A 12228-nucleotide genomic window follows, 5' to 3' on the forward strand; every position below is an offset into this window, starting at 1 on the left:
TTCAGAAGATGAAGCCTTTCTTCCAAGAGCATGCCTAGTCCTAACACTAACTTTTGAAATTCAGTTTTCTTGCAATTCTTCAGGGTATGGGACCAGTTTTGCTTTACAATTGACAAAAGGGACTTGAACAAGTCAATCCACTCAAGCAGGAAGGCATGTAGCAATTCTAGAGAACTCCACAGAATTACCTAAGTGTACCAAAAAGAAAGAAGACATAACAGAAATACAGAAATACAAAAAAAGAAAAGAAAAAAAAGAAAGAGTAAACCCCAGAGAGAATCATCATTGAAAATGTTAACCTTCAGCAACACATTTGACTTTATTGAACAAGCATTGCTTACTCAGATAAGGACACCTTACCACAATCTAGAAAAAGATTGATCTGCCTGGAAAGTACTAGTTGGTTAGTTAGAATTGCCACTTATGCATTGCCAAAACAGATGACACAGATGGTTGTTGTGGGGTTTTTGTTTGTTTGTTTGTTTGTTTGTTTGTTTTTGGACTGTTTGGCCGTGTTCTGGAGGTTCTTCTTCCTAACTTTTTATCTCATGGAAATTCTGCAAAATTCCACCCTGCTGGCACTTGGCTTTTCAAAGCCACTGGCACCATCCAATCTGGCCTGATTTTGGGGCTATTTCTTTCTTTAAATATTTTGAACTCACCTTTCTCCTAAAAAAGGACCCAAGGTGGCTTACATAATTAAAAACTCAGTAATAAAAACTAAAAACAGCAAATTATTCAAACATTACAGAAGATTAATAACATTACATGAACAATGTTAGGTAAAAACATAATCAAAACCAGATTCAGAAGCAAGAAAATACAAATCCTCCCATTTATTGTTCCCCAGGCTGTCAGGCAGTAAAGAAAATATCTTGAAAGGAATCCAAGCCAGTGAGAGGAAATATGTATATTGATGTTTGATGCCTATGTTCCATGAGGATTCTGCAAAATTCCACTTTGCTGTCAAACTGCTTTTAAGACCCATGGGCATAATCTTACCTGGCCTGATTTTTGGATTCTTTACCCGATGCCCAAACTTTATGCCATTTTGGCTTGATAAGAGTTCTGGAGAATTAGCACACTTACATTATTCGTAACTTTTTAGTAACAAAATAAAGATATTACTCCACTCAGAATTTGTTTCTTCATATGACCTGATCATGGTTACTTTTAAAAAAATAAAGCTATAGAGACACTGATAAATACACACACACCACAAAAAACCCACCTTCTTTGGCCCTTAGTGGGTGTTATTCCAGAGCATATACAACAATAGCATAATTTTGAAATGTGAATTTTTATGTCATGAAAGAGTCATGGGTGCAAAGACAATGCTGGGTATGCATTTGCCTGGAAAATAGACTGGAGAAGAAGAAAAAATGAAGTACTTTCCCCACATTCCTCCCTGCAGCAACTGCTCTGCATTCAGACACACACATCAGGAGACTCTCACATGTGCCACCAATGTAATCTTTTATCAGCCAATTGAATATTTCCCCAGTCTAGGCTGAAATGTGTATCTCACTAACAGCTGAAAAATTCTCATACACTGAAACTAGTTAATCTAACCTGCCAGACAGGAAAACAGCTGCTGAATTATGTCCCTTAATCATTTGAAAAATCAATACCTTTCCTTGTGAGAGAGAGGGAGAATGAGGGAGAGAAATTCCTTAGGCTGACTTTTGATTATTCCATTTTTAATAGGAACAACAGGGAGGATGTGTGATTGTGTTAAAGCTATTGTCTATTCAAAAGAAAAAGAGAAAAGAAAAAAACAATGTCATCGTCTTATAATTCGGGACCATCTCTTGAAGTGTTCAGAATAATTAAGATAAACTGATCGTATGCTTAGAAGTTAGACTACAAGGAAATTGGTTGTACCTGTTCTGTATTGCCAGCCATGCTGCAAGGGCAATCCCCAAAGGATGTTCCCACCGTTATTAGGTCCAAGTCCAGCAAAATATTTAGCTGAGAAGTTCAGCAATATATTATACAATCCCAGTCTCTCCCTGGAGTTCCAGGGATTGATGACAGTGGTGTTGCCTTTTCTCAGGTAATCTTCTAAGGTTTGAGGTGTAGATTCCCATAGTGGAGGGAAAGCATCGTGGAAGCCTTCAGGTTCTTGAGCTTGCCTGCTCCTAGTCTGGAACAGACTGAGAGTAGATGATGTTAGCAGGCAGAAAGCAAGACAGAAAATGTAGTCCATGTTGGCGCTCCTGTTTTAGGATGTCACAGGGTGTTAAAAACTCCTTATAATGGGCAAAGACCAGCTGGAATAAGATACATACATCTCATATAAATCCAGTTGCTTACACCCACTTCTGCATGATGTTCCCCACACCGGCAAGGCTACAAACACCATCATATGGGACTTATATTTCTGTGTTATCTTGGAAATCTAATTTGCAAAATCAACAGGGCAAATAAATCACCTTGCAGAAACCTCGTGAGAGTTCAAGTCATTCCAGATGTGGCTTTTATTGTGCAATTGTGCTGCCTCATTTGCAGAATTTCATGACTGGCTTACCCAATGTCATCTTCCATTTGTAACCCTCTCCAATTTTTCAATTTTTTCTTTCATCTTCTTTTCTTTCCAGAAAAAGCCATGAAGGAGGAGGGAGGATAATTCTTTAATAGAGATTGATTGGTAGCACTCTTAAGGTCAAATTAATGAATCAATATAAATATGGGCTTCATTTGAAAATTGGGTGGCTCAGGAATGAAGCTCTGTAGGAGTTGCATGGCTGGAGAGAGAATGTGTTCTTACCCTGTAATTAAATGCTTGACTTCAGGTCTACTAAGTGGAAAGGTTTATGAGATGTGTTCTTTCATGAATGGTATGTCATAAGAGATCATTAAAGGTCTCAGTGACTTCTTTGATCAACATGGCATCTGGATAGTGGAAATTTTTTTTTGGAGCAGCTATCATGTTCTTCTTTCAGCACCACTCTGGGCAGTACACTGTTTTAAAGAAACCACTTATGCAAGCAGTTGGAGCCCACATACATGGTGCCATATGACAGGACAGGTAGCCATTAGCCGTAGATTTTAATGCTAGATATCTGGATGATTTCTAATAGATCAGCAAGGATTTCTGACTTTCAGTTCTTCAACAGTGGCAGCACCAAACAGACACTGTCCAACCTTCATCCAAGACATAGGATGAAGACATAAGGAGCCCCTGGAATTACCAAGTGTGGGGTGTAGTGTGGAAGGACAGTGAACTTCATTCAGTTATCATATTTAGAACAAATTCTTATACTGAGAATTCCTTAATTTGAAACGTGTCATTTCTGCAAGGGCCTTGTTGGTGAATATCTGACTTCTAGTAGCAGTTGGACATGCACATGGAGGAAAAACCAGCATGTATGACTCCAACTAACTACCACTGTGGATGAGGTTCAATAATCAGGTCTAGAGCACAGAGAAGCCACTCCCCCCCCCCAAACTGCCATCCAGCATGTCACATTTCATTAGCATCCCTATACTCATGGTAGATATTCATTAAGAATATGCAGGGAGAAAATCTTTGTATTTCTTTCATTTCAGTTTCTTTTGGTAGGGGTGCCCTTTTGTTTCCACATTTTTTCATCCTTTCCACATTCTTTTCTTTTGGGTTAACCATTCATGCTTTGTCATTCCGGGGACCCTTAAAAGCTTCTCCAAAAGAGCGAAGACAAGGCAACAGAGAATCGACCTACTCCAAAAGCAGGCAACTATACTGTATATGAGAAAGAAAAATCATCAACCCCTCCCAAAAGATAAACTTTAGCAGAATAAACACACAATAAAATAACTAAATAAGCATTTAAAAAAATAAAGGAACAGGGAAAATACGCTTCCCCACATGAAGAAAATAAATGACAACATTAAAAAAACAGCAACACAGTCCTGACTTCTCAAAACTTCTCAAAACCAAGAAATAACCAGTAAGAAAATAAAGGAAAAACATTCAATCCCTTCCCACCCCCCCACCCCCAACTGGGCTACTGATAGCAGCCCTTGTGACACCATTTGATTAAACATTTCCTGGGGGGTTTTACAGACAAGAAATAATGGAAAGGGAAAACAAAGGAAGGAAGCTGGAAGGAACATGAAATGTTTGTGTCCCTCTTTTTGCTAAAATGAAGCATTCATGTTTAAGAGTCTTTCTTTCAGAAATCAGAGAAAGAAAAATAAGAGCCTCTTTTGTGGTTTTCTCATTAATGTTAACCTGAAAGTCCCATCCCTAATCACTTTATTCCTATGTTTCGCACAGTATGCATAAAAAGTCAATTAATTATTCTGAAGAACAACCGTTCCTACAAGCCCCAAACACATAACCTGATTGGGACTGGAGCCAATTTCCTACAGAATGCATATAAGGATACTGCTTCCTGCCAAAATAGTGTTTATAGATCATGGGGAGGAGATTTGGGAGTGGGGGACTAGCATGCACCCCTATCCACACCTGGAGCACTTTGCCCTCTCTTTTTTTAGGGAAAACAAGTAACAAGAAACATTAATAACATAGTGTGTTGCTTAGCCCACAAAATGAGAGAAATAGTGGGTCAGGTCTCTCCTTTTTGTTTGTTTGTTTGTTTATTCCACTCCAGAGTGCAGAGACACTCAATGGGCAGTGTACAAATAGACAGAATATCATATAACAAGATTAACAGTTAAACATATTAATAATCAACAACTAGCAAAGCACAATAATAAAAACAAATGAAATAATACCTTCTGCTAAATGAAGATGATTAAAATAAAATTAACCCCAATTTAATATCCTAACCACCTTTCATTACAATGTGTTAATCATCTCCTAGGCGCTAATTTGTCTGGGCTACTGTGTCTTAATTTCTGTATTTACGATCTTGATTAATGCATGTTTTTCTTGTTTTTCCATATCCTGTCACGCCACAGGCTACAACCAAACATATATATAATAAATGAGGCAATGCTTCATATATCTTATGGAAATGGGCTTTAGTCCAGAAAATTTTAAAGGAAATAAAATTTGCCAGACTTTAAGGTGCCACAAGATAATTTGCTGTTTTTGCTGTAACAGAGTAACCATGAAAATTTTAATTTTTTAAAATGTAACAAATGCATATATTTCAAAATCAGTGTCATTTAAATGCTCCCCCTTAAATAGTGTTGTTATATGCCATCAAGTCAGAACAAACTTACAGAAACCCTAACAGAGCTCTCAATGTAAGTGAAATATTTAAGGACTGGTTTTATCAGTTTCACATCCCCTGTGAGCTTTCATGGATGAGTGAGGATTTGAATCCAGGCCTCCTAACTCTTAGTCCATCACTCTACACCACACCTTAAATATACCCTCCAATAATTTGCCTACACTTTCCTTAATATAAATACAAGTCCTTGCATCCAGAAATTTTTTGTTCTTAGAGAACTAGACAAAATAGTAACAGAATATTTCCCCTTCTTTTTCCAGTTCCATAAGGGCTAGAAACTTTCCTTCCTTCCTTCCTTCCTTCCTTCCTTCCTTCCTTCCTTCCTTCCTTCCTTCCTTCCTTCCTTCCTTCCTTCCTTCCTTCCTTCCTTTTCTTTTTTTCTTTGGCTTTCAAACGAAAATTGACAATCTGGTCCAGGGGGATGGTCCAAATGGGCATCTGGCTTACATCTCTATAGGTCTGTTTGTCTAAGCAAACATGAAAAAGCAAGAAAACAGAAGAGAGCCTAGACAGTGAAGGAGAAGGGAAAAGCAGGAAATAGCAGTTGCATGTCTGTCATACACAAAAGAAGATGAGGGGACCCATCTGGACCCATCTATTGATTTGTCCATTGTCCCCAAAATGATTCAGACTCCTTGCTGCATATTTTGATTCTCCATTCCATTGGTTAGTCATCCCTAGCACTACTTTTAGTGGAAAGCTGGAGTAAACATTTAAGACATTATAAATACATACATTAGTCATATTAATATTTGTGCCTGTTTTGGAAAAGAAACTTATGGTGCTGTTGATTTTTTTTTTAAAACTGCTGTTAAAAATCGTTATACCACACCTCTCCACCTTGTTAGGAGGCCTTAAATTTGAAAGAGATGTGCTTAGGCTGAGGAAGTGGATTTCATCCACCAAATCTTGCTCTTCAATTTTTTAGTAGTCCAATAAAAGGTATCACCCTCTCTTGCTTTCAGGAAAAGTGCTTATCATACTTGTTATTTCCCACCTCTTGCCACAGGATGGTGCTACAGAACTGATTTCCCACCAAAACTACCCAGGCTTTTTTCAATCAGTAAGAATAAAACAACTATCTCATGCAGTTTTTCTTCTTCTTCTTTTTGGACAATGGAGGGTACTCTGAACAGCCAACTAGTACAATGGTTTCTATATACTTATCTCTGGTTTTAAAACAGGAGCCTTTTCTTGAAGAGGAGCCAAATGTTTTCCAGTTTCTAAAGCAATCCAAGAGAAATTATTGCAGTTTAAATGTTAGACTGTATTTTAAACTGACACAGAATATATGCATATGCAAATAGTATCTTTCTCCTTATAGGCTGAATTTCTTTGCTACTTGTTTTTATTCTTGCTTCCCCCCTCTTTGTTTAAATGCAGTTTCTTCCCCATTAATTAGACTCTGATTATCCAATCTTTCTTTGTACACTGCCTTCCTGTTGCCATGGATTTCCCATGATGGACTTATGCACTGCCTCTTGATCTCATTCCATTTGCCTGCTCTCTGTGTCCTACTGAGTAGGATGATGTAATTGTAACCAAGAGACAAAACCCCTGAAATGTTAATCATTGGGTCAAAGAGAGAATTTCAGGAGATGCAGCCTTTCTCCTGGTATCATGCCTAGTCCTAACACTAACTTTTGAAATTCAGTTTTCCTGCAATTGTTCAGGGTAAGGACCCGGTGTGTATACACACACACACACACACACACACACACACACACACACACACACACACACACACACACACACACACACACACACACACACACACACACACACACACACACACACACACACACAGTGAATCCTCTCCCCTGACACATGCACACAGTACAGAGAATTTTTGAAGATAGCAGTTAGAGTTAATAAAGACATAAAGTCAGCCAAGTATAATAATCAGAGTATTGCAAGATATCTTCGATGCATAAACATAAAGCACAGTATCAAACAGAGATGGGGGCAAATCACCCTTTTGGTGAGTCGTCTCGCTTCGTGAGTCGTCAAAAGTTTACAACTCACCAAGTGGCCCCCATGAAGTGATGAATAATGAAGTTATTTGTCAATTTGTGGGGGGGGGGATTTAAAAACACACACACACTGCCCCCTTCCTATTACAACCCCCCCCCCCAAAAAAACCACCATTCTGCCTACCCGCTGCTTATCAGCTGGTCGGCAGCAGATAGGCAGCCACCTTCCCCCACAGCCACCCAACCTGACAGCCAACCCCCACCCCCTCCCTTTCCCCACCCCCACTCCACCCCACCCCCACCAACACTCCCTTCCTGTTAAAAAAACAGCTGATCGGTGGCAGGAAGGCAGAATGGTGTTTGGGTTTTGTGTTGTTTTTTTGTAATGTGAAGGATGAATAAAAATGGGTAAATATTTCTTTCCTTCAAATTTGTGGGGGTCTCTGGAACCCACGAATATGAAGGGATGAATATTTATTCGCAGAAAAAGCCGATCCATTTTTGTCTTCATCCCCATCTGTAGTATCAAATTAAATGAACATATAAACATTTTTGAAAAGGGCAGAGAATACTTATTTCCGATCTGAAATAAATAATCTTCTAGTGTGTATATCCATTTGTCTTATTTTTTTATTTAAAAAATAAATTAACACCACTCAGAAATTCCAGTTATAACAATGTGAGTTCATTCTACGTCAAGAAATCAAACAAACTCCATCTTTCCCAATCCATCTTCCTTCTCTGGAAGACAGTATATAAAACAAAAGCCCAAAGCCAGCCATTGGGCTACATTGATGAAACAACATATTACTTGAGTAGCCATGGAAACAAGGACTCCAGATTCATTCATACAAAAAACTGCTTCCCAGTCAGCCCAGAACTATTGTGTGTGAGTTTGTGGATGCATATATGTTTGTGTATATATGTGTATGAGAAATATAGCAAGCATGACCAAGCCATTACAGTTCAGTTTATTCAACCCTTCAGATAGCGTTGGTCTAAAAGATTACCAATAGTCGCAACAGTCTCCCAAAGGCAAAGACAGCACATGAACCAAAATCAGCTGCGCATTTTGTTACAGAGGCTTTGTAAAACACACTCTGAATTAATCATTTATCATCCAATTAGTATTTCCTTTGTACACGTTATTTCTGATTCAGCCAAATGTTTAATATAATTGCAACATATTGTAGTGGTTACAGAAACAGCTTTAAACCATCCTATTCTTTGATATGTCTCCTTAACACCAGACCAAACAATCATGGAGTCCATAATAACAAAGAATACATTAAACAAATAAGAACAAAATACACATTTGCAGAACCATGATTTGTAAAACATTTGAAATTTTCCCCCATCTTAAAACTATTCCATACACAATATTAAAGATCAATATTTTTGATAATTTAGGTTTTAGATTTGTAATATGGTCCCATTAAAGGAAAAAAACCCAATAATTTAAAGCTTATGTGGCAGAATTAAAACAATGAACTGAAATGATCTGAAAATCTGAAATTGATTTTGTACATATCATATTTGCTGCTGCTGCTGTTTGTTGTTGTAATTCCTATTACAGTGGTGCCTCGCTTTATGATTGCCCCGCATTACGATGAATCTGCTTTACGACAATATTTTTGCGATCGCAAAATGATGGTCTGAATGGGGGAATTTCGCTTTGTGATGATCGGTTCCCAGCTTTGGGAACCGATTCTTCGCAAAACGATGATTTTTCAACAGCTGATCTGTGGTTTCAAAATGGTCGTCAGGTAAATAAAATGGCTCACCACTGTGTTTAGGGACGGATTCCTCGCTATACAGGCAGTGAAAATGGCCGCCGTATGGAGGATCTGTGCTGGACGGTGAGTTTTAAGCCCATTGGAACTCATTGAAAGGTTTTCAATGTGTTTCAATGGGCTTTTTATTTTCACGTTACGATGTTTTCGCTTAACTGTGATTTTCCTGAAACAGATTATTGTCGTTAAGTGAGACACCACTGTATGTAGAGCAGTCTATCTTAACATGGGCAATTTCGTTTTTCAGGGGGGCAATGGAACAAAAACGGGTGACACGGGAGCGAAGGAACAGAAGGGGGCAATAGGGGGTGATGGAGCCGCCACCCCGCCGCCGCCATTAAGGAAGTTATCATCACCCCCTCCCTGTGCCACCAGATCCAGAGCAGCTGGTGCTGGCAGCGGATGTGGTGCTGCCACAGCGCAGCCGTCATGGGGAGGGGGGCGATGACAACTTCCTCAATGGCTCAAGGGGGTGTTTCTTTCAAAAAGGTTAAGAACTACTGATGTAGAACACACAAATGTTGGCTAGATTTAGCTCCTGGAATATCAGGTCACTTCCAAGGATCTTTATAGGATATTCATAGGTATTTCCTTGAAATGTCACTGTTGTCAGCAGTGTCACCATCACCACCACAACTGCAATGGGCTCACAACTCAATTACAGTACAAAAAGATTCCTGAGGCAACTTAAAAATAAGCACAAAAATATAGTTAGACACACCCAAGTTTATGCGGATCCTGTCCCCTTCTGTCACCTCTTTTTCCCACTGCAGCCCTTTGTTCACTGCCTAAAAACCAGCTCTGGAGGATCTTCTGCAGCAGATATGTGGATTGCATGGCGGGGCGGGGGGAGAGCTAAAGTGAGGAAGGGAGACTGCTCCCATTCAGCTCAACATCTAGGGAGAGTGTCTGAGATCATTGAGCCAAGGTAAACAAAGTCATGAACAGCCTCCAATTCTTATGTGGAGATGGTAATAGAGGGAAGTGAGTCCACCGAACATAAGCCTATGTGATAAAGCAGTACTAAGTGAAGACAGCAAAATTTGTTCTGGCAGTGGCATTAACAGTTGTGCCACAAACAGTTGCTGCTGCATTGTGATAGCATTAGCCCTTCTGCTTTGTGGGCCAGGATGAGCTGTCCCTCACTACCAAAACACAGGCTTGATCTAGAACATACAGACAGTTCTGCATACACAAATATTGAGTGTGTATAACTGTGTACATAAATGCACCCATAGTAAAATTGGGATGAAGTCGAACAACCATTAGCATTAGTAGCACTTTTATAAGAACATGTTAGCCCCAAACATTTTGACCTTCTGCTAGGAGAGAATGCATTCTACTCTCTCAGTGATGTATAGAAACTGGTATCAAAACTATAGCTACGCAATATGCTGCATAAAGGAAGATTCCAATGATCCACCAATAGTTATATAGTTTCATCAGAAGTATCGTCTTGGAATGATATACAATTCACTCTCTTTTTCCATTGTCTGTCCATAGACTGTGGAATTGGGGAAAATAATGTGCTGAAACCAGTACACCCACATAGCTATTAAAGGAGAAGAAGGATCCAACTAACCATCATCCATATGCTAGCAATCTGTAAAAACATCAATGTGTCCTTTCCTTCAGCACACATAGACCACTATTGCACACATAAACCAAGTCAGTTTCTCTGTTTACCATGAAACAGAGTGGTTTCAAGTGCAGGCCAGTTCCTGGGCTATTTGTTACTGAGCTTACAGGCCCCATAATGCTTAGCACTCAACTTCCAGCCAGCCCTATTTTTAGCTGCACTCAGCCATTTGCTCTCTCCTTCTAAGTTTTGCAAAGTCATCATACCAGCCATTGATTCACCTTGAACAAGATCATCCACTCAGTCTAGCTGTTAATAGTTTTCCTTGGCTCTGTATTCCCCAATAATAATATCTTGTCCTCTCCATATATTAGATTTTAGGATATTAAAAATGTATATGGTTGATTTATTGTGTCTCTTAGTTCTGTGTTGTGCTCTTCCCACCTCGCTGCTGGAGGGGGAAGAAGTCTTTGTCAACTTCATTACCGAGGCTTATATAAAAAACTAATTATCTCTCAGAAACAATCCAGTATTGCTGCTGTGTTTAAACAGTGGACACCATGGGAATGAAACTGATGCTCTTCTCTGTATCAACCTATTGGATAATCTGTGCCAGATTAAAATTGTTTGTACCACATGTGGCCTATGGACCAAACAGGTAGGAGGGGAGCCTCCTCACCCCAATTTGCTCTGGGTTAACCCCTTGCAAACAAGGGAGAACACTTTCTCTTTCTCAAATGCTGTTTGTGAAGACAAACTAAGATATACTGTAGTCTGAGTGGTTAGATTTTCACGAAACAAAAATTGTACAAGGATTTTCAGTAATGTGTCACACATCTGCAAAGCAAAGCAGTTTGGAAGGAAGCATGCCACATCCTTCTCTATACAGATGAATCAGTATCTTGTCCAGCAGTTTGTTACATTTGTTACGCAGTCACTTTTCAAGTGGGGTCTCTGCTGGAATGGATGGAACTTGGTATAGGTCTCTGATGTGAACTCTGAATCTGCCCTTTTCTTAATACAAGTTAGTATTATGCTGTCAAAATAAAGTTTGACTTTATATGAACAGCAGATCATGCTGTAAAAGTAGTTCTCAGCCAAGACATGGAACATGTGGTCCTCCAGATGTTGCTGCCCTTTCATCTGTCCCCAGAAAGATTAGGAATACATACACCAGAAAGATCATTGTTAACAAACTGTTAATGACCTATGACAATGGGTGGAGAAAGACTGCAGAAGTGGAATTTTCACTCACCCCCATCCTTTGTCCATCTAAGGAGCCTATTCAGACCAGGGGAAATGGAAACCAATGGGGAGGATATATCAGGGGTCTCCTACCAACTCTCCTCAGACTGAAGAAGCTACTTGGATGAGTAGTGAAACGTTTCAACCTGATAAGAAATAAGTCCAGTTGCCATGAGCCAACTTCCGGATAACTTCACCTGAATGACTCAGAATCTTCACAGATTATTTTTTAAAGGAACCATCATTTGTTATGAATCCAGTTCAGATTGGCTGATAAATGGGCCATCCTCCTTCAACAGAGAAAAAAAAAATCTTTTATGCCTCCCCTCCCCTCCCCAGCCCTCAGATATCTGTTCCAAAGAGTTGTGGAAAAATCTTTTGAATTTTTTTGGAGTAAGTGGCAGAAAACAAAAGGAGAAATGCATGTTGCAGGACTACATTTCTACTCACAA

The sequence above is a fragment of the Pogona vitticeps genome, chromosome 1 (genome assembly GCF_051106095.1).
Source record: "Pogona vitticeps strain Pit_001003342236 chromosome 1, PviZW2.1, whole genome shotgun sequence".
Taxonomy (NCBI): domain Eukaryota; kingdom Metazoa; phylum Chordata; class Lepidosauria; order Squamata; family Agamidae; genus Pogona; species Pogona vitticeps.